Below are 24344 nucleotides of genomic sequence, written 5' to 3'. Positions count from 1 at the left end.
TGTCTCACTCTTTTTTATTTTGCACATTACAATTACTGGCCATGATCTTCATTCATGACTTATTGTGGGTGACAGGCCATAATCCTCATTCATGACTGGCTATAAAGAAAAAAAAACACAAAACAAAAGCTCTACATGCTACTTAGAAAGAACAGGACATTATGCAGAGTTTATCTTACCCTAAGAGCAATATGGAGATGTAACAAATGCCACAACATAGATGCTTTTAAAGGATTTGTTTTAAAAAGATGCAGCTTCCCTGAGTTGTTGTTGGGGGAGGGGGAAAAAAGGGGATGGAATTGCAAACGTATATCATTAGTAGAACTGCATCCCACTTATTTTCCTTTGCAAATAAATTACATAAATGGGGTTTGTATTGTTAGCTATACTTCATCGAGAGATTGGGATAATTAGGTTTCAAATACAGAGATGTTTTAAAACACATTTAATTTAGCAAAATTGGTAAGGAAGCCACTGCAATTAAAAATAAAGGACAAAAGTTTCCTCTGCCTTTCTGGGTAATTCAGGGTGAATTTAGACTGTGGCATTAGAAGTACAAAAGGTAACTAAAAATGCCATTAAATGAAATGTTCCAAGTCCAAGCAATTTCCTTCTTAACAGAAAGTAAAATGCAAACAGAGATTACTAAAACCCTGCTGTGTTTAATTTAAGTGTATGTAAGCCTTTTACTCACAGTTATTTTGTCTGGAGATAATCATGTAGATCCTCAGTGGTCAGAGCTGTGAAGCGTGTGTTGTCAAAAGTTGCTCACTCTTTGATTCCACCTCGCTTCTGTCAGCCATGGTTCACATCATGCAAGCTCAACTCATTCATCTTCTGACAGGGTGGGATTCTCCCATTTCTGTCTCCATCAATTTGTTTCTGTCGTGTCTAGATTGCTTGCAGAAATACTGAAAAGTGTGTGTGTGTGGTGTGTGTAAATTATTATTATATATAGCAAACTATAGCATACTGCAAGCACTGAGCATATTATCTCTTGCAATGTTGCATCAGCAGGCTTTTGTAGATTTTTAGGCTAAAAGGAAAATTCAACATCTACCGCAGAATCAATATTATATGGAAATGAAAGAGTTAGAGATGCATTAGATACAGATAGTTAAATAGGGAGAGAGATTGTATTCTGAAGAGGTATTAGGTGGACAACTAAGGAGCTATTACAAAGGGCAAGAAATTAGGGGCTCACTCCTACAGTACTGTCTTTACTACAAGCACTGAAGTCAATAGGGAGATTTTCCTGAGTAAATAATGCAAGATACGAGGTTTATTTGTTGCAGAGCTATTTTATATTGACATTATACGTCAGTGCCTTATATTGGCGCTGAAAGTGCTCTCTGAGAACTGAAGAATCAACTGATGAAAATTTGTTGATTCATAACAAAACGTTAGGGCTCAGATACCTCATTTAAGAACTCTGATTATTGCTTCCTTTAAGGGGAGCAATTTAATATTAAATATAATATGTCTTGTATTTAATACAAGGCAGCCAAAGTTGAATGAATGCCAATATGAAAAGGTATGAATTTTCATTTAAGAAATATGGAATAATAATGTCAGTCATGAAAATGGTGATGCATCAAAGCTGACATACTACCCAACTGGTAATGGCAAAATTATCTTACCAAGAGTTAAGAAATCAGAACAAAGCAAAATGAACCCAGGAGATTTATTTCCAACTTGAAACACAGGCAAAATCTATTTCCAGCATCCATGTGCCCAGTATGTCACCATCACAAACAGTACTGTGCCTGAAAAGACAAATATAGAAAAATACAGGAAAAGATCCCTGTAGGTGAATGGCCAATCACATTGCCATTGAAAAAGCACTAGTCAGAGTTCACCATGTCCTTCAGAGCTCTCCATTTACTTTTCGGCTGTGCCCATTTTGATAGTATAGTAATTTATCTTCACCATATGCTAATGGTAACCATGTAAAGATTTTAAAGACTGGTTGGAACAAAAAATAACTTTTGGTTCAGAGCTGGTTGTGGATTTCCTGATTACTGGAGGTACAGTACAGTAGACCTGAAAGTGGTCCAGGGAAATATTTTGCGAACATTATGAAATTTGCATTCTATGTAATATTTTCCTTGCATATCTAGCTGCAGAGAGACAGAATGCTTTACCACCACAACGATGCCCAAGTTATACAGCAGCTATACGTGGAGTGAACAACATAAAATAGCAAATGAAGTCCACTTAAATCATACGTTACTATTTTCTGTATTTATTTCTAGTAGCACCCATAACATACTAGGTACTTTTTAAATTGAAGAGAAATCACATTTCATGCCCTCCAGAGAGCTCACGCTAAAGACAGATGGGCAGAGGCTACAGGGAAAGAGTACAATATATCACTAGATTGATCAACAGGGTTATTAGCTGTGTCACACTAACATCAGGTTATGTTAACCCAGGACAGTGGGAAGGGATTGTGTGTGCATTTGGAAGTTTAGGACGATATTTACTGTTTCCAGTTTCTCTGCAAACATGCCATTATCAGTTAGTTAATTTGCTATAGGCACCATGGAAAAAGTGGGCCTTCAAGAGGGACCTGAACATGGAGATGGTGGCAGTCATGAAAATGAGCTCAGGAAGGATGTTCCATGCATGGAGGCAAGCATAGATGGTGACAAGAAGCTTGAACTTGATGCCCTGGGAAAGGGGAAGCCACTGGAGGATTCATGGAGCCATGAAATTGACAAGAGAGCCAACAGCCGATGTAAATACCCCTAACTACACTGATATAAGCACTATGCCTTTCATGGAGATGGAGTTATGATGTTGATGTAGAAGGACACTTACAATGGCGGGACAAGGCAGTGGTGTGTACACTGACATATTAGATTGATGTAAGATGCCTTATGTTGACCTAACTGTGTAGCGTAGACCATGCCTAAGTCACTCCTAATTTATCCAAGTGGGATAAATTCTCACTGGGCCCCTGAGCAGAGCCTGTTCAGGGATGCAAGAAGGAGAGGGAAGACATCTTGCATCAATGAAAAGGCCAGCCAAAATGCATAGACTCATAGACTTTAAAGTCAGAAGGGAAATTTGGTCTTTTGAATGATTAATAACCATGCAGAAAGGCGTAAACTAATCCCACCTGCAGGGCCGGCTCCAGGGGTTTTGCCGCCCAAAGCACCCAAAAAAAAAAAAAAAAAAAAAAAAAAACCGCGATCGCGATCTGCGGCAATTCAGCGGGGGGTCCTTCGCTCGGAGCAGGAGTGAGGGACCCTCCGCTGACTTGCCGCCGAATCCTTGAAAGTGCCGCCCCGCTCCGGAGCGGCCGCCCCAAACACCTGCTTGATCAGCTGGTGGCTGGAGCCGGCCCTGCCTATCTGGGGTCAGGGAGAATTCCACTCCCTCTGCCCACCACCCTTTTCAATTACTGGACAATCAGATGGTTCATTAGTAAGGTTTATACTCCCTCCTGAAACAGGCATTGTTGACTACTGTACGAGCCAGAATATCAGACTGAATGGACCATTGGTTGGCTCTGGTCTGGCTATTCTTAGCTCTTTGTACAGTACAGTATCTCCATAGGAAGCCAGGCAATTTGCAAATAAGCAGAAACAAAAGGCCAAGGACAGCAAAAAAAGTAGATTTCTAATATTAGGTTCTGAAACCAGAAGGTACTATCCAGTCACTAGTTATCATTAACAGGAAATGAAGAAGAGGAAATGAGGGTGCTGAGAACTGCCTATATCATCATTTTTTGTTACTTTTGTGGTGGTAGCCAGTGGTGACAGGTGACTTCCCCAAATCCATTTTCTTTAATAAACCTTATTATTAAAATGCAAGTTTCAGCTATCTGTAGATGTTACGGTTTATAATGTAGGAATCAGAGAGCTACCTCATGAAACTTAAAACCCTCTCATTCCATAGAGTTTTAGATACAATTTTGACTGAAATAAGAGATTGGGTTGCTTAAAGATGATAGCATGATATGATCCAAAATATAAATTAGGGAAGATGTTGAATTATTATATGTGAGCAAGGGCTGTTAGAAGTTTTCTTATCTAAAACATTTTTGATGGAAAAATGGGGTTTTGACTAAGTGCAAAGAGAGTCTACTTTCTGTGTAAATTTTTCATTGAAAACCCAAACACCCCAAAATCAAAATATTTTTGGCCAATGGGAAACTATTTCAATTAGGATATCCCACTGCAGTGTCTCATCAGAACTGTAGAATCTCCATGATGCACTATAACCATAAGTTTCTGATGATGAACCACCTCCCCTCTCTAAGAGGGGAGTCTATGGTATATCACAGCAGTTGCAATTTGACCAGGGAATTGATAATATCTTATCATCATCATGACATAATGATATCAAAGACATAGTTCTAGAAAAGCTGCTTTGGTCGAGCAGAGAAGAAAGAAGTTAGAGATAATGGACTGACAGTGAAAATATCTGCGGGACTTTGGCTTCTCCAAGTTGCAATAGATGCCAAACTGACCCCTGGCCAATCTGAAGATTAAGAAATCAGAAATACAGAGTAAAGTCACTTCTGTCCATCTCATAGCCTTCCCTGCCCTACTCTCTCCATTCCCAACACACACTTCAGCTGTGGGCCTAACTCTGCAAATTTTATGTGGTTCGGAATTTTTGTGCGTGTGTACGTGTAAACCAATTTTGGAGAATTTTATTTATTTTTAATGACATTGCTCAATTAATAGTTTGACATGCTATTTACTATGCTAAATTACATGTTTGCACTTTTTTTACCTGAAAATTTGATTAATGAAAAGCTTTGTTTACTGGTCCTTCTAATGATATTTTATCTAGGGTCCAAATAATACAAAATATTCCAGACCTTTTGTAACTCTAACTAAAGTCAAGCAAGAAAATTACCTACTGGATGGCATCTGCTTCTTGATTTGTAGATGGCTATAGACCTAAGATCTTTCTTTCAGTTGTACAAAATTGCAATGATCTTGTACTTTTGTGTCTGATGAAACAGATTGCTACTTATATCACTAAATAAACTATTCTAAGGATATGGAAGGTATCAAATCATCATGTGGAATAGGTCCATTTTCTTTTTAAGGTCCTAACTTCTGGAGGCCGTTGACTGAACCTGCTAGATTCTGAATCTGTTTCTGTTTTTAGGTGTTATCTGAAGTCTTTTTATAAAATCTTTTAAATCTAGATCTATTGTATTTTACTGGTTTTTAGGTTTTTGATATATGTCCTTTTTTAGTAAGATTAATGTAAAGTGCTTTGGGATGTGTCTACATGAAAGGTGCTATATAAAATAAATGTTTCTGTTGTACTTCGACAACTTAAGCCACCAACCAAGACCAGATGACTTCAAAAGACTTCTTCAGATATCTGTATGAAAATAATAAAAAACTTGTTCATTGTAATGCTGTGAAGTTATGAGTGTAGAATGGATGTTAACCATTTAAAAAAGAGAAATAGATTAGTTTAGGAAGCTACAAATTTATAAGTTCAACACCATTTCTTATAAATGGCAACCTATGAGCCAGATTCTTAATGGAGCTGCATCAATTTACATCAGTTGAGGATCTAATGTATGTATTATAGAAAAACAATTAGAATGGATTGAAGGGGAAAGATCTTGTCTAATCCACATTGAAGAAGAAGACCCTAATTCTGGAAAGCTCTCAGGTTTCTTGTTCCAGCTGGTGAGCGCAGGCTCCTCTTTGGGGCCCTTGGGCAAGACCCTGAGGTGGTGTAGCTTCATTGAAGTTAATGGAGGATCTGGTCCAAAAGGTTTAGAAATAGTGAGTCAGGCATGGGCCACTCGCCATAGGAGTAAGTTTTGTGAGATCATTCCAAGAAATGTACCTATGCTAATCTCAAAGAATCTTAAAGGCTATAATTTGCCTGAACTGAAGAAAGGGTGAGTGACCGCATTATCTTCTGCTGACCATGTTGACCTGAGATGGATGTTGTACTAAGAGAACCCACAACCACACATCTTCGGGAAATACAAATCTCAAGAAAAGAAAAGACAAGAAACCAAATACAAATAAGAAATCTCCTTCTCAGGGAAAAGGAAGTCTGTCTCAGCAACACCACTTTTAAAATGGATGAAAGCCTTTCTCAGAGCTGAAGACAAATCAGTGGCACCAGTTTTAACAAAGAAAGAAACCTTACTTAGGGCGAAGAGACAGCAGGAGTGGTAGGAGTACCAGCTGGAACAGAGATGCACATCAAAGATAGTAAAGCCCTATGGCTGAAGAAATTACATGGATACTACAAACTAATAATTTTAAATATTAAAAATCCCTTTCCGCCTAAAGAAAAGATCCATGTTTTAAGCAGTCAGCCCAAGGTTAGCAAGCACTGAGTGAATACAGTCCCTAAGAACAGGGGACTTTTACCTTGAAGCCTCCTAGGTAACAAAATGAGTTGGTTAATCCCTACTAGTTTAAAGACACAGCTTGCTATAATTTCCCCCCCTGTGCTTTTTGGTTTGTGTTAAAATATATTTGTTAGTCTTGGTTTCACCTACAGTAAAATTGCACAAAATGTTCTGTTTTTGAACAGGGAGGCATACACAGTCTGTGCCTCATTCCACATTTATACAACAGCTTGCATTTCAGCATGATTCTAGCTTTTCCCTGTGCCCTAAACATTAGGATTTATAGAGTTAAATTTAAAGTCTAATTTTCTTTACTCGCAAAATGTATCTCATTTGCTACGAGTCCATGCAGTATATGTTTTGTCAACTTGGTGATTCAAGGAGAAAGTCAGGCTCTCTTTGTTATCAGATTTACAATGGCTTCTTAAAAAGACAGCTTGTGTATACCTCCTGCCTCTCTAGAATACTTGCTTGCTTGGTTCCTAACAATGGCTCATTAAATTCAGCCAGACTAGTATGAAACTTACCTTCAAACAGTTTCATTTGCTGAACCCCATTCTCAAAGGATTTTCTAATCTGCAATTTTTATTTTAGACTTTAACCAGGAAAATTTGAGATAAAATAGAACATAGCACTTTCTGAAAAAAGTTGATGATACCATTTCAGAAACAGAATAGATTTATGTCACTCATATTTTGAAGACAATCACACTTGTGATATTTATTTATAAAGCAGAACATTTCCTATTGGTTTTGACTGTAATTAAACTGCATCTTGAAAGAGCATTCTGTAGATTCTAGTAAACATTCATTTTTTCCATCACAGGGAAGTCCATTATTTTGCAGATCTGAACAAGGAAGTTCAAATCGTACATATCTCATAATTGGCAACCATAGTGTATTTAAACCATGTGCTGAGACTTTTTTTTTCTTTCCCCAGAAGCTCAAACTTAGCTTGAGAGTCAGCAGCACAAGGACAAAATTTCCGCCCTTCTTATTTGAATCAGGATAATTCTGATTCGATAAACTGTTATGTGTCTCTCGCTATAGCCTTCCCCCGCATTCCCTCACCCTCTCTCTTACACAATATATTGCCCAGCATTCTAACAATGTCAAAATATTGGTAGGTTTTTTATAAGAACAAACAACAAGAAAAATCAAAAAGATTTATGTGAAAGCCCCAAACAGACTTTAACTGTTTAGATTTTGTAAGTAAAAGGAGGGGGTATTTATACCTGCTATAGTATTTGGGGGGGACAAAGCATATTTCATCTTTTATTGGTTATTTACTAGTTATTTACCTTTAGATTATCAGATGACTAAATAAGGCATCTTAATTAAATCTTGAAAATGAGGCTGTACAGGACATTGTCTCTCACGTTAGCTTTTGTTTACAGTCTGACTTTGGAATCTGTGTGCAAAGCTGAACATGTAAATGTCACTGCACAGCTAAATACTTCCAAGTAACCCTAATGGCTGTAGTTGTCCTGCCACTGGGAAGAGTTCACCAGTGCTTTCAAGACAGCAGTCATGTGAACAGCACATCACTGCACTAATATAAGGTTTATATCCCATGGGTAACTCAGACCACACGTGTAGTATAGCAAAAGTGCCATCTGGAAGTAATTCCCTGTTATTACTTCTTATCAGGACTGCTGAGGGGTTTTTATTTATCAAGTATAAATGAATCATAGGGAAAACTGATGTATGATCATTAAACTATGAAAACTTATTAGGCTATCCTTTTACTGCTCAAAATAGAAGTCTAATAGAGGTAGGCTAGATCACGCTAACCTACAGCATGAATGTGACATGCAAAAGAAGAAATAGACTGAAATCTGTCTGAGTTATACCAGGAAATTACATATTCTTCTTAAAGTAAAATAAACACTTGACAAAGCTGTTAATCATCCCTAGTGGAAAGGATTTACAGATTCAATATTAAGATGATGAGCTTCCCACTGGTCTTAGAAGCACTGTAGTCAAATGAATCCATTTTCCTCTGAAATCATTTAGATAAAAATTACATTGACATTGAAGAATATGAATGGTTTGAATGTTACAACGTCACTTTAAAAATGCATTGTCCCTCCAGTGGGTTCCTAATAGTCCTCAATTAATATTTAGTATATTTTGAATGAAAATTTCAAAGTCAATATCTTATACGTAAGTATATATATTTATAATGTACTGTACAGACCCACCTACATGTATGTGTATCTAGACAAACTATATGTTTTATACACAAGCCCACACCCACACACTTCAACAATAAATACAATGTGCAACTGTATTTCCACATATTTTCACACACTGTTTTTGAATTTTATATAGAAATATTTTGCATCAAACCACACAGGAGATCTCGTACACAAAAAAATTAAACATCCCCACATCAGAGAGTAGAAGAAGAAAGAATACATATTTATCTTGATTAAGATGATTTCATAAAAGCTCTTGACAATTAGATTGTTTCAGTAATTTGAAACAATCCTTTATTGAGAACATATTTGGAAATTTACCTGCAGTTAAATTGTAGCTGGAGATGCCAATAAAAACAAACAATTTTTAGAAGTTACCCATTCAAAGAGAGAAAGAGAAAGAGAATGAGTGAGAGAGATTATGGAATTTAATGATTAAGAATGTGTGCAGTGCAGTATAAGTACATTTGTTTCCTTGGAAACAAACTAGTACTGTTGCACTGAAGAAATTTGTAAGCATTAAAAAATTCTGTAATCAGGCCCCAGGAGAACATATTAAAAATTTTAAAAGGGATAAATATTTGACATTCCTGCCCATTTTCTGACTGTACTTGTTGATGAGGCCTGCTGTCAATGGGTGGTGTTTCTAATGTTGGAGAAATTGATATGATATGTGAACCTTCACTGCCAAGAACACACTTCTAAATGGCTAATCCATGTGGCAGGATCAACAACCCCGGCATAATACTGAAAGATTTAGATCACTAAGTACCAAGTACATGGCAAATGCAACTGAAGGTAGCCTAACAAGCCTGCAATAAAGATCCAAAGGAGGAAATATTGAGAAAGGGCTCTAAAGGCTCAGCCCATCTTCTTGTTGCTTTCAGAGAGCAGCAGATTTGTTATGGTGAGAAGAAACGATAACAATGCTGCTGTATCATGTCAAGGTTATGGCTTATCAGAGTTCTTCAACTCAACTGGTTCAGAAAAACAACACAGTTGCAGCCCCTAAACCAGCACCCACTTTTAGAACCAAACCTCTCAATCTTTTTCACTTCATTTTTTCTGGCACAAAGCAGAACCAGAAGTGCTAAAATATATAATTTTTTAAAAGCTGGATTTCTGTCTGCAAGCTGCAGCACAAATACTAGAACCTCCTACTAAAACTTGTTCTGATGAGACTTCCTGTCCAGTTTTGCAGACTCAAGAGGCATGGTTAGCTTGGATGAGCATTTGAACTCTGGGGTGGCCTTTCCAAACAGAATCCCGTTCTGGTCTCCTCCCCTTAAGCTAGCAGCAACTCCACCCAACCCAAAAGATCATAATTAATATGAAACGAATCCATGTTACTACTATACTGAATAGTAGGGTTGACAATATTGTATATACACCTCTACCCCGATATAACGTGACCCGATATAACATGAATTCGGATATAACGCAGTAAAGCAGTGCTCCGGGGGGGCTGGGCTGCGCACTCTGGCAGATCGAAGCAAGTTCGATATAACGCGGTTTTACCTATAACACGGTAAGACATTTTGGCTCCCGAGGACAGCGTTATATCGGGGTAGAGGTGTATATACAATATTGTCAACCCTACTATTCAGTTTAGTAGTAACACGGATTCATTTCATATTAATTATGATATTTTGGGTTGGGTGGAGTTGCTGCATATTTATTTCCAAATAAATACAGCCCAAATAACTAGCAGTAGCAATCATGTATGCCACACAGTCCTCTTCCCTATAACTTTGTACCAGTCTCTTTATTATACCATATATCACCTTTTGTTTTTTATCCAACAGTTTAGAGCCTCATGCATGCCTCTCCCATACATGAAAATCCCACTGATATCAATGCATGCTCCATACAGATAAAGACATGTATATGGTCCTTAATTCCTTATGACTTTATATGGTTTTTCACTTTTCCTCACTTCAGTGCTTCTTCTCCTTAAAACTTTTTCTTTCCTACCAACCCTGCTGTATGTTGTCTGTCTACAAGATTCCTCTCCTCTCTTCAGGGTAAATTTGAGACTGGAACATCTGACTCCTGTGTAGCTTGCATGTCTATGGGAAAAGTTAAACGGAGCCAGCTCTAGGGAAAGCTTTTCCTGTGGATCTCTGCAGGAACCCAGGAGTAATTCTCCTTTGATACTATTTTTTTTAAAGAATCTACATGTCTGTATGTGTGTGTTGGAAAGTTTGTTGCAATATGACCATGTGGTAATAATACATCAAAGTCCAGATTTAAAATATTTTAAAAAACATGAAAAAATGGGCTGTTTATAAAGCTAATGAAGAAAATATATTTAAGAAAGTAAATTCTTTGACAATGTGGGTAATTTCCTGAAATCAGAGCTCATCTTGTAACAAATCCGTATTCTATAAACAACAGACAAGCAAAACATAAATCATACACACACTGTATCTTCTCTATCCTGGCAGTAAGATTTTTTTGGATCAGAACAATGTAGACAGTGGGTTACAGAAAGAATAAGGGCCTGCTCCAATACCCACTGAAATCAATGGAAATTGACGTGGACGTCAATGAATATTGGATCAGGCCCCAATGCCACAAAAGACTTAAAATAGGAGCTGCAGTGAGCTTTTTACCAGACAGACAAAATGTTGTCTATGAACTCCTGCTGATTATTAAATATAAGAGCCTGTGCTTTTAAATTCCGTATAATGAAGACATTCATCTCAAGAAAGTTGTGTATCAATGTGATTACAGTTATATAAAAATAAATGTGTGAAATTTCTATTTAAAAAAGCCTCACAAATTTTGCACATTTACTCTATGTGCAGCACAAAGGTGCACCAAATTTAGTCGATGTCCTCAAACTTACTATCAAAGCTCTCAATTCTTCAAAAATATACACTTGTGCTTAACTTTAAAAATCTGCTTTGCCTCACTGACTTGATTTGATTTTGATTGTCAATTTGAGAACATATAATAAAATTAGGAGAAACTTTGTACTGCATATATAGTAATTTTTCAAAATCATTGGGTTTTCAACTTTTTTTTTTTTGAAGTTCTGTTAAAAACTTTTTCTGCTTCTTGGACCAGTATAAATTCATGCCACTTGAGTGGTAATTTATCCCAAAAAGTATCCAAATTAATAATATGTGATACTAGCATGTGTTTGATTATATACACCTCTACCTCGATATAACGCCACCCGATATAACACAAAGTTGGATATAACGCAGTAAAGCAGTGCTCCAGGGGGGCAGGGCTGCATGCTCCAATGGATCAAATCAAGTTATATATAATGCGGTTTCACCTATAACACGGTAAGATTTTTTGGCTCCCGAGGACAGCGTTATATCGAGGTAGAGGTGTAATTATATACATATTCCCTTTTCAAGTAGATTAAAACTGATTTTTCCCTGTAGCACAAGAAATAATATTTTTTCACAAAGAGGATGTTCACCTATTAAATCACAACCTTGGATCTCAATATAAAAACAAAAGAAAACAAAAACAACAACAAAACACCTCAACAGCGGAAAATTAAGGTTGGATAGAAAATAAATTAGGTTTAAGACTTGAGATAATAGAAAGATCTGTAATCAGAAGACATGTTTTATTATTACAGGCAGAGATAACATTGAAGAAAGTGTAGGATAATGCCTTGGGCTTAATTTAAGACTAATGTAACAAGACAGTAGCTATATGGTTGTTTTAGCAGCTTTTCTGATGAAGAATTTCTTTTCCAACATTTACCCTTCAGGCTCAAAAATGGGTTTATTTAATTTTAGACATGTGCCAATAACCCCAAAACTGGTCGTTCCTTTCCCCACTTTCATTTAGCTTGGAGAGCACATAATGACTTCTACCCTGAAGGCCCAATCCTAAACCTACTGACATCAATAGAAAGACTCCTGGTGATTTACAGTGGGTTTCGGATCAGACCTCTTAATCCGTGTAGCAATTTGAACACAAGTTTTCTGTAAAAACAAGGAGTACTTGTGGCACCTTAGAGACTTAACCAATTTATTTCGGCATAAGCTTTGGTGGGCCAAAACCTACTTCATTAGATGCATGGAGTGGAAAATACAGTAGGAAGATATATATACACAGTACAAGTGGGGTTCAGTTCTAACGAGACAACTTTAATTGAATTGTCTCGTTAGAACTGACCCCCCGACCTGGCAAGGCAACTCCCATCTTTTCATGTACTGTGTATATATATCTTCCTACTGTATTTTCCACTCCATGCATCTGATGAAGTGGGTTTTAGCCCATGAAAGCTTATGCTCAAATACATTTGTTAGTCTCTAAGGTACCACAAGTACTCCTTGGTGTTTTTGCTGATACAGACTAACACTATTACCACTGTGAAACCAGTCACAATGCAAGGCACAGTTTTCTGTTTAATTCTAAGGTGCTACTTTTTGGAGTCATTTGGTCATAAGAGTTGTTTTTCCTATATGACTAGCAGGGAGATTGACATCATCATAGGTAAAAAAAGATTATGCTCTTTTTTAAAGAAATAGGTGCGGAAGGTTTGTCTGTTTCCCACTGTTTATACATACTAGTAATCTACTGGCATAAACCCCCTTTCAAATTTCAAGAGATAATAATCGCACACGGAAACATGCAGTGATGTGGCTTTTAGTGGGAAACTATTTCTCCTTGAGTTGAAGTAGTGGACAGGTCTCTCCTAACACCTCAAGCTACATGCTCATTTTATTAATAGGGAAATAGCTTTTAATTATATATCTTTAAAACAGCTAGCATTGGTTTCTTCACAGATTTCTAGCATGTAAAAGTGTAAATTAGAATTCAGCACAACCCTGGTGCTGGAGAAATCTGTAGCGGTAGATGTGTGCAGTACAGAGGTTCATGAAAACCTACCAAATTTTTTTGATTTTTTTTTTAAATGAGAGCTATTTACTATTCAGTATTCCCAAAAGTGCACCCAGCAATTTAATGGGAGATTCATGGCTAAAATCCCACACTCTAATCTGTGTCCATATCAATATCAATCTTCACTTTACATGTAAATAACCCTACATCAGAAGTTGTTTAAAAGTCTGTGTATTGCTTATTTTAATGAACCAAATGACAGTTAACCTGCTGCTTTTAATTGGTATTGAAAAAGATCCAGAGCAGATGGTGATGTCCAGGAATTTATAATAATAATAATAGCTGTATTATTTATTTTTGTTTGTGTTTTTTAAATAGAACTGAAAATAATGCCAACATATAATCCACCATTTTCATAGAAGAAAGTTGTGGTACTGGTGTATTATTCAAAGGTGGGGAAGAGATTATATAATTGGCTAAATTTAAATCTATTGACAAGAATTATTGACCACTTTATGGGTGATAACACAAAGTATACTTGGTCATGTAAACTTGGATAGATAATTACAATCCAAAAATTGAATAATAGAGCTGTGGGAAAGTAGTGAAAAAACTAATTTTGGCTCTTTTTCTGTTTGCAAATGATTTGTGAATATATGCTTTTCTTTAATTTATTCATTATTTAAAATAATTCACTGAATAATTTCTGCAATTTCTTTTTATCCTAAAGGTCATTCATGTTCATTTTACTGCAAGTATTCTAAATTTGAGTGATGTTGGTTCATATTGATTGTGTAAAGAGATAGCATGGACTATTTCTGTACTTTAATTTGATTAGGAGAACTTTAAAAATCAGGTATCTGATAGGAATTCTTGAGTTTCCAAATTTAAAATTTATTTCCAGTGAATATACTCCAACATCTGCTCAAAATGCACTGTTCCTATGAACATAAATTAGTAAATTAATTTCCTAGAATATTTGTGAACATAGGAGGAGTATAAACATGGTCCAAGCAAATTCACTTAAATATTCAAACAAATATTCATAGGTGTTTGGGTTTTTTTCCCCAGTACTCACTGAAAATAGTCAAATTCAGCCCAGGTATAAACAAGTGTGGCTTCTATTCATTTCAATAGGAGTTGCACCTGTGTATGCCACAGCTGAAATTGGAGTTTACTCAACATTCACAGTGCTACAGCACAGACAGAGTGAGAGGTAACATAAAATTCCCTCTCCCAGCCAATGTACTCGCATGAATATGGCTGCTTAATTCTTTATCTGAAACTCTGCTCTCCTTCAGTATCAAAGGGAAAGATTAGAATGTGAGCTGATTCTTGAAACATTTCTGATGTCTCCTTCCATGTAGAACGATTACTAATATGGGAAACATTCCCATATTTGCAGAGATGAAAGTGTCTTTCAAAGCAATAATCACCACAGTTCAGAAAGGTATGCTCAAAAAGAAGGGCAGGTCACCTTCTCCTTCTGCATGGCTAAGTAGATCACTTTCTTTGGTCTACTTATTTGGGATGTTTATATGGGAAGCCAATGCTTATGGCTGGAGATGGTTGAATATTGGTATTTTCCATGAACATTAAAAGTTTTAAACTTTTTTCACTCCCTCTTATGCTTACTTTGTCTAGTTATTCCATCACATGAATTCACTAGTGGGAATGTTTGTGGAAATGCCTAATTTTAAGTGAATATACAGAGAAAGCAAGTTTTAAGATAATAAAATTCCCATTGGAAACCTAATTCTAAAAGCAGCAAAGAGTCCTGTGGCACCTTATAGACTAACAGACGTATTGGAGCATGAGCTTTTGTGGATGAATACCCACTTCGTCGGATGCATGACAAAAAGTTATATTCATCTAGTAAGGGAAAGGAAACTGTGTGACATCTTTGTTCAATCCAAACTAAAATGCACAGGCACCAAGCACTCCATTGGGTGTTAAACACAGTTCAGATATCACATACAGTCTGCTTACAAACAATTCAGGAACAAGATATAGGGACAAAATGTGTTCATTATGAATGATTTGTCCAGCTCTACTACTGACATAAGTTTGAATGAAAAATATAAAATCATGCCAAATAAAAATAATGTCTGGGGAGGAGGTGTTAGGTAATGTTAGATGAAAAGCCAGGTCTTCAGCTATCTCCAGACTGTAAAGGAAGTGAAATGTTTGAGAAGCAGAAGCAGTTGATAACACAGCCTGATCTATGTTTCAAAGAGAAAATTAAAATTGAAACCACACGTCCATGGGATGAAGATAACAATCAGAAAAGAACAGTATTCTTGTAAGGAAGAAAATGCACACCACCATCTCCTTTCCTCATCCACTCCCGACTTCAGCACACTTCATAGTACACTTCTCAAAAACAAATCTTCTCAGCATGAAAGTGTAATACCGGGCACCTGTGCGGGAGCAGAAGATAAAGTTCATGACGGCACAGAACATCAGCATTAACTGTGTATGTTAGATGCTGTCAGTGATAGATAGATAGATAGATAGATAGATAGATAGATAGATAGATAGATAGATAGATAAAGCAACTGTAAGAAAACATAAAAGAAAAGGCCCAGACTTCCTTGGCTAACAAAGATCTAGGAAGCCTTTTAGCCTATTATTGAAACAAATCCATGGTGGTATGTTTACATTTCATTCTGAGTGAAATCCAACATCTGAGCTTTTGTTCTATGTTTATTCAACCCTATAAATTTAGTAATGGGTTTATTAAACCAATCCCTGGGAATATAGTGATTTAACTTTATCATCCAGATGTATGGTTGTCTGAGTATCAAAAATATCACATTGTGTGGGAGAACCACTTCTCTAACAATGGACAACAGAATAAATGACTAGAGCTACTGAGTCTCTCAAGTAAGCAGATGCAAGACGGTGAAGGAGAGCAACTTACTCCCATTATATTAAATCAAGGACAGGGGCTAGAACTGAAATTTCTGACACCTTTTGTTTCATCCCATTCCCAGTGCAGGCAATGGGAGATTTACCACTGACTTCAACAAGAGCATGATCAGGCATTAAATTAGGTGAAGTAATAACCGACTTATTTTAACTCAAATGCTAAACAAACATACTCTCTTTTCAAAGAACCTGTTCAGAGAGACCTTCCTGTCCCTTATGCATAGAAAACTTCCACCATGATACAGTGCCTGATCCTGTATGTCTAACTAAAACAGGCAACAAGAGTTTTGCCTCAATAAGGTGTATACAAGCAGGTCCATAATGCGTGCGCACACACACACACACACACACACACACACACACACACACACACACACACACACACACACACACACACACACACACACACAAACGATATACACAAATGAAGACTGAATCATCCTTTACAGAAATGTGTGTATGTTTATGAATATACACTGGGAAGATGACAAGAAGGGACAGGTGGGTCAAACCATTCAAATAAGTCAGGAAACATAACATATAATGCTATGTTTTTCTAAAACTATGAATATGTTTTTAAACCACCAAGCACAATGCTTTCATTTATTGGAAGAATAAACTAGACGGGCATTATTCCTACATTTGATTTAGGCTATTGTTCAACACAGGTTTAGAGTTATATGGTCACTATCCTTAGTTTATATAATTTTATTAATCTGTCTGCTACTATTATTATTACTACTAATAATAATAATATGTAATGTTTTTCCGAAGCTGCATTGTGTTCTGATGGGTCTCACAGACATGCATGCTTTGAAGAATTTCCTTTCAAAATTACAAAATATTTATACAATAAATCATCAGATGATTTAAAATTAAATCATTCTGGTTGTATTTATGTTCATGAATCAAATGTGACTTTTCTCGCTTTACATAGGTCTATGCTGTTTTCAACCTCAACCTTTGCGAATGACATTTTCATTTAGAATCTTATCATTTCATAATTATTACCTTTCAGAACTCCTAGGGAGAGAACAAAAGCTTCCTCTTTGTGTTTCCATTGTTATGTTCCTTTGAAGAACAAATTAAATTTCAATCCCAGCCAAAACAAACTTTTAAAGTACAAAATAAATTAGAAATTACATGCAAAAAATATCAAGCTGTGAAAGCTTGACTCAGGCTCTCATGAGTCCAGGTATATTCAAGATAATTTATTACTGTGTTTAATTTTCTTTATTTAACCAGAGTGGACCACCTTCAGCCTGATGTAACCTGGTAAATCTCCCACTGAAGTCAATGAGAATTGCTCCAGTTTATGCCATGACTCATGTGATGTTAATCAAAATCTGAAATATTTTATATTCTTTGGTTGATTATTCATTATTATTATTGCATGTCTAGAGATTCAGAGAGATTCACTAATATTTATCAGCGCTCTCACAAAATGTATCCAGTATTTTATACAATAATGAATTTTCACACATTTCCTCATTATAAGCAATTCTCATCATTCTTACCATGTCAGTTTCCTTTCATTTCACTCCATGATAATTTCTCCTTTGGTGACTTCTTTTAGCTTTGAATAAACTCTGGCCCTGATCACCAGTAGACCTTAAAAATCAGATGGCATTTTTGCAAGTCCAGGAGTGTCACTCTTGCTGCCCTAGCCACATTTCAATTTAAATTCAAACAAACTAACTAACTTCACATTCACTAGAATTATTGTCTCAGTCTTCTGAATTACTAATAAATTTCCCAAAACATTAGTCAGTTGTTTCACAAATTCAAGTAAGAAAATTATGAAGCAGAAATATATTGTCACTTAGATGCTACTATACATATTACAATGAAAATAAGAGTTCTTGAGAGTTGTTTCCAGTACACAGTTGCCACCTCACTTTGTTGCCTGTACCAGCATGAGAGGATGTCTGGCTTCAAGCAAAGTAGTCTGAGAGGAAAGAGCATCTGTATGACTGCAGCCTACGTAATTTTAAAGGCTATGAAATCAATGACAAGGTGTCTCTCCCATCTCTCTTAGGCTTGCTTTGCTGATCTCTTCAGGTGGAGGAAATCTAAAGAGAAAACCAGCCTGAGGGTGGAATAGCAGAAATCAAGAGACCTGGATAGTGTTCAACTCTCAGCCAGGGACAAAAGTGTAAGTGGCTCCTGGCAGCTCCATTCAGATGAAGAGATAGGGTGGCAGCACTCAAGGTTTGGCAGGGAGAACAGTACTGATGTAAAGGAGAGACGCACTCAGCTAGTAAAACAGTAACACCTGGCCGACTAAAAAGATTGACCTATATGCCTATTTTACCAGAGATTGGGATTGGCACTGTTCCAGGAAGCAGGAAAATTTTACAAGAGATATTACGTCTGTCTGTTTCAATTGTGAGTAGGCTGGGAAGATGAGAGAAGGGCCACTGCACATAAAGCACCCAAGAAGGTATGTACCATAAAAGGGCCTAAAAGGTGCATAGGGATTAATAATTGCATTGATTGAAACTCAGATAAACATCCAACTTTTAATGTGAATTGAACCTCTAAAGCTTTTTGGGATTCACCGATTACTAGCTAGAAGTAGCTCCAGCTTGATTTAACTGTTTAGAAATGGTTCTAGGAGGAGCCATTCCATTTTTTCCAGACTTTGGGTGGGGAAAAGGAAGTCAGAAAAGGAATTCCAGTCCAAACTACCCAACAATTTTAGTCTGTTCTCATTTTCAATTCAGATCTGGGAGATTTCCCAACTCCCACTTCCAACTGAAGTCAGTGCAGAAGATTTCCAAAAACATCAGTCAATCCCTTTATGCTGGATAAGCAAGACCTCAGGCTTGACTGACGTGGCAAGAAGTGGGAAAAACAGATGGCTTGGTATAAGCTGCGACACCCCAACGTAGATTTAAATCTGAAATGGTTAAGAAACATTCTCCATTCTCACCTTACTCACAGGAGGATAGAGTTGACTGTCATATTGGTCTCTTTTTGTCTTAAAAAGCTATGAATCTGAGAAGCAACAGGCCATTGGCTCTCCCTCAGTGAAGACAACATCAGATGGGACTCTTTGGAGGTTGAGTCAGTCTCAAAGCTTTAAATTAAATGACAAAAATGCAAACAATTATATACAATTTATAAAACCCCAGAGATCTCCTTTAGCTATGTATCTAAAAACAAGGTTGGGAAGTAAGAAATGATCTTAACATTAATCTACTGACACAAATTTATGGTATAATGGAGGAGGACCAAACAAGGGCATAGTGGGGCTTTCAAAAGTCAATAGGAGTTAGGCTTCTAGGTGCTTCTGAAAATCCCACTGGGCATCTATCTGCATTTTTAGGCACATAAATATCTTTGAAAATCTGGCTCAAATCCTTTGCTTAGAATAATTAAGGGAGAGCTGCAGTGGATGAACCCAAGACATGAGTAGTCTCCATGGTGCTTTGCTCTAGGAGTCTTTTGGGTTCCAGTTACACAGTCTGTAGTTCCCCACAGCTTTCCTTTTCTAATCAACATTTTGAGCAAAAGAGAAAAAATATGTTTATTAAGAATAAATGTTATAAAACAATTTTATTTTCCCCTGGAGCCTTGCCAAAAGAAGCAGAAATCCCTGGATATATTACATGTACAGCCACAGTTATACATTTGAACTTATTAAATTACAGTAGAGTCTAGAAGACACAAGTGAGATTGGGGCCCTGTTGTGCTGGGTGCTGTACAAACACATATTAAAATTCAGTCTCTGCCCTCAAACTCTAACAGATGGGGAAGCCCAAGCAGCGTGGTTTAAATGGTGCTGTGCTGACAGGAAGTTGGGCCAGAGCAGGCAGGGTCCAGGAGTTGGTGTGGAGTCAGGTGGCCTCTATGCAAATGGCCCTGAACTGCAAAAATTCCATTATTTCCATGGCGGGGAAAGTGTGAGAGTCTTTGAGGTTTAGGGGCCAGACCCACAGACAGGGTCTGAGTGGACCTTCTTTCCTTTTCTCAGTTATTCAACCCTTATCACACATGACACTCAACTACTCTCAGTCCTTCCTCCCAGACTTTTATTTATCATTTTTTTTAAAATAGCTCGTTCATCAAGTCATTTCCCCTCTGTAAAATCAGAACTCCTGCCTTTTCTTAGCGTCTTCTGGCAGACAGACTTGCCATCTCCCTTAGACTGAGGAAGAGCAGGCCTTCTTATAGTATGCCTTGTTAGAAGCCTTGAGTTCCAATGCATGTTGCCCTACCCAGTGTTTTGGAGCGAGCAGCAGTGAGCCTGCCAGCCCAGGTAGACAGACTAAAAATAGCTGCACAGACAGTGCTTTGAAGTTGCGGGCTCTGAAACCCAATCCGCACCCTAGGCTTCAGAGCCCAAGCTCCTACTTCAAAGTACTGTCTACATAGCTATTTTTAAAGTGCTAGTGTGAGCCCCACTGGCCAGGGTCTGTCGAGCTGGGTTGGGAGGCTCACTCCCACTCACTCTAAACATTGTGTAGAGTAGACATAACCATAAAGGCCCAAAGCACCCTGTGGTAGAAACAAACTAAAAAAGTCTTGAGCCTTGCTTGGAAGAATGGCATAGTCATACTTGGGTGTATAAGGCTAGGGAAAGGCCCTGGACAAAGACAATCCTGATTGCTGGTCACTTCAGGTTATAACATCAATTCATGGAGGAGAAGATGATAATGGGTGGAGAGGAGTTCTGGTTATGTAATGTTACTGGGATTCGCACTGGGTTACTTATGCTTCTGAATCCATTTAGATTTGCCTGTTTCAGTCTAAATACAGCAAACTACATCAGAAGGTTCTACCTATACTATTTATTACATGGAGCTTACTTCCTACACAAAAAGACATAAGTTGTGTCATTAATATGCCTTACTTAAAAGTTAAGAACACAAGAAGAACCTAAGAACAGCCTTACTGGTTGTTTAGCAGGCTTCCTGTTTCTGATGTACTTAAAAAAAATTGCTATTACTTTTTGAGTCTTTGGCTAGCTGTTCTTCAAATTCTTTTTTGTCCTTCCTAATTATATTTTTACATTTCATTTGCCAGAGTTTATGCTCCTTTCTATTTTCCTCACTAAGATTTAACTTCCACTTTTTAAAGGATGCCTTTTTGCCTCACTGCTTCTTTTACTTTGTTGTTTAGCCACAGTGGCACTCTTTTGGTTCTCTATGCTTTTTAATTAGGGGTATACATTTAAATTGAGCCTCTCTTATGGTGTCTTTAAAAAATTTCAATGCAACTTGCACAGATTTCACTTTTGGCACTTTACCTTTAATTTCTGTTTAACCTCCTCATTTTTGTGTAGTTCCCCTTTCTGAAATTAAATGCTATCGTGTTGGGCTGCTGTGGTGTTTTCTCTACCACAAGGATGTTAAATTTAATTATATTATGGTCATTATTACCAAGCGGTCCAGCTATTTCAACTCTTGGACCAGATCATGTGCTCCACTTAGGACTAAATCAAGAATTGCCTCTCCTCTTGTGGGTGCTCTAAGAAGCAGTCATTTAAGGTCTCAAGAAACCTTATCTCTGCATCTCTTCCTGAGGTGTCATGTACCCAGTCAATATGGGGATAGTTCAAATCCCCCATTATTATTGAGTTTTTTGTTTTAAAAGCGTCTCTCACCTCCCTGAGCATTTCACAGTCACTATCACCATCCTGGTCAGGATGCTCAGGAGCTTCAACTTATATTGCTTCCTAAACCCTGGTTTTTCAAGTAAACTTTTTCAGATACTCAGATGCAAATCTGCTGCTATAAAGTTCCCCGTTATTAAGAAGAGCTAAAATGTAGATCATCTGGCATCATTCCCCAATACCTATTTGCATATGTAAATCAAACAGCTTATATATCTGACAGTCAATTTAACCAGTTTGTCAGGATTTTCTTTTTCTGAAACCATCTCAAAAAGAAGAAAGAAACATATTGCATCAATGTACTTTTTAAAATAAAAAAGTGATATAGTCTACTGCTAATTTCTCTCTTTCTTAGATTATTATTTTTGTCTCAAAGAACATTTGCTCTCCCAGACTGGCTGGTTGTTAAGAAAAAACAAAGAAAACAGTAACATTTCAGTACTAGTCTACAATCTATGTTAAATCATCTTTCTAACAGTGTCCCCATGGCTGAAAAACATGCCCTTTTCCTTGAAATCTGCCCTAGTATAGATGAAAAACTGCCAGTAGAAATTACCACATTTGCCATGACTGCGATTGGGTGGGTTTCTGCAGTTGGAATGAAACCATGGAAAATGTTGTTAGTAACAACTCTAAGGTTATAAAAAAAATCAGTAAGTGACAGGTTTCTAGATTAAAAGGAAATATTAAAAATCCCTTTTAATATTTAAAGCTTACTTAACCAGTAGCACTTTACTTGACACTGACTCGTGTCATTTTCTTTCATTCTTCTTTTGATCCATGCAAAGAAGTTACACAATTGCAAATATCTTACCATGTCACCTTCTCATATGTATATGAGATGAAAGAATATAATCTCAACCTGAGTGATAAACCCTGTACCAAAACTACTGATAAAATCTTTACAATCAGATGATAAGTAAAAAGTAAGAAGGTGGCTGTTTTAGGCATGTTTTCTTTCATTTTTTAAAACATTGATTAAGGGAAAAAAAAGTTATTCTAAGATGATATTTAAGGCTAATAAGTAATGTCAAGCTTTTGTGACAGGTTAGCTGAGATATCTGTCAATGTACAGGCATCATTCAAGGTGCTTTTATTTACATGATTGTGAAGTGGCAAACCACCAATACTGTTTCACCTCTGAGTCTAAATGTGCAAAGGGCATCAGAAGACTTATTAACATAAAATAAAATTAGTCCTGGTCTGTTTTATTTTAAATTGATTCTTTTTTTTTTTTTTTAAAGGAACTCAGTTCCTTTCCCATACTTGGTATGTAGTACATCTCTTTTTCTCAGACTTAATTCTCCAAGTCTGGTCTGTCAGCCAGTATAAACAACACTTGATGAATGAGACTCAAGGTGTTTAGTCACCTGAAGCAGCTGTTTGAAGTAACTCTACACACAGCCTGAGGCCTGTGTTTTCACAGCTGTGGGAACTCTTCAAAAGCTTTCCCTCTTGGCCTAGCTCTTTGCTGTGGCTTTAGACTCTTAGTGCAAAATCTGGACAATTTCAAAAGGGCAGAATGAAACTAGAGACAGTAATTTTTGATGATTTTGAGCCAAAAACAGTCTAAAATAAATAAATGAAGTACATTTGAAAGTGCTTTACCTAGGTGGGCTATATATCTGAGCATCGTTCACTCTTCATGTGCCCATGCACTCAAAAAGGAAGCTGTATGGGTAAAATACTACTCTCTCTTTACATGGCATTATTTTCATTTTCTTCTCTGATGCCATTACATTCAAATTCAATTGGAAACACACATACCTGAAATAAACTTTGTGAGTTCTTCGAAATTTAAAAACTCTCCAAACTTGTAAATAGACCTGCAGTGATTAGTGAACTGGACTCCCCGCTAGTGAGCTTAGGAGAACTGGCCTCACAAAGGTCATATAATTTCTTCTCTTGGCCTGGTAGTGTCTGCTTTCATGACATGCCTCAATGTGTCCATTAGTGTAGCCAAGACGGTGATGAGACTGAAAAAAAAAATAGAACCAACCTCTGAGCTGGTGGGGAAATTACAGTTTTGGAAAAGTGGGACCCAATCATGCAGCTGGGCTGAAATGTTATATTCAGAATGAGATCATGCATCTGAATATGGGATTTTATTTGGGGGCGGAGTGGATTGGAACCATAAAGAATGATGATGAATTAGTTGGATAAGTGAGAGGGATGAAGGGCCAGGTTCTGCCACCCTCTACTCACATTGTGTAATACCTCCCCACTCCAGAAGCCCTGCTGATTGCAAATGGGACTGCTTGAGGTACTAATCATCATGAGTAAGGGTGGCTGAGTCTGGTTCAAAGAGATTAGTGTAACTGAAAATGAAAGCAGGCGGGGATCAAATTGAACGCCATGAATGGATTTCAGTGGATGGATTTGACCCAGTGGAGTTCTATTGGGGATATTTTGGGCCCAGT

The 24344-nt window shown here is 37.1% G+C and overlaps 1 long non-coding RNA gene across 2 annotated transcripts; it reads right to left on the bottom strand.

The window, feature by feature from the left end:
- Nucleotides 1-852: 852 nt before the first annotated feature.
- On the bottom strand, nt 853-23812 carry LOC120375147. Of its 2 annotated transcripts, none has more exons than XR_005586459.1 (4): nt 23692-23812; nt 19240-19386; nt 1641-1766; nt 853-911 (listed from the first exon to the last, which is right to left on the bottom strand). It is a non-coding gene; the product is annotated as an uncharacterized LOC120375147 (long non-coding RNA). The 2 variants fall into 2 exon arrangements; XR_005586460.1 differs by lacking the exons at nt 853-911; nt 1641-1766 and adding exons at nt 17314-17375; nt 17822-17915.
- Between the last annotated feature and the right edge of the window lie 532 nt (nt 23813-24344).

This window comes from Mauremys reevesii, linkage group 11 (assembly GCF_016161935.1).
Source record: "Mauremys reevesii isolate NIE-2019 linkage group 11, ASM1616193v1, whole genome shotgun sequence".
NCBI lineage: Eukaryota > Metazoa > Chordata > Testudines > Geoemydidae > Mauremys > Mauremys reevesii.
The sequence above is the reverse complement of the archived record's forward strand: the minus strand, read 5'-3'. Positions and strand labels throughout refer to the sequence as shown.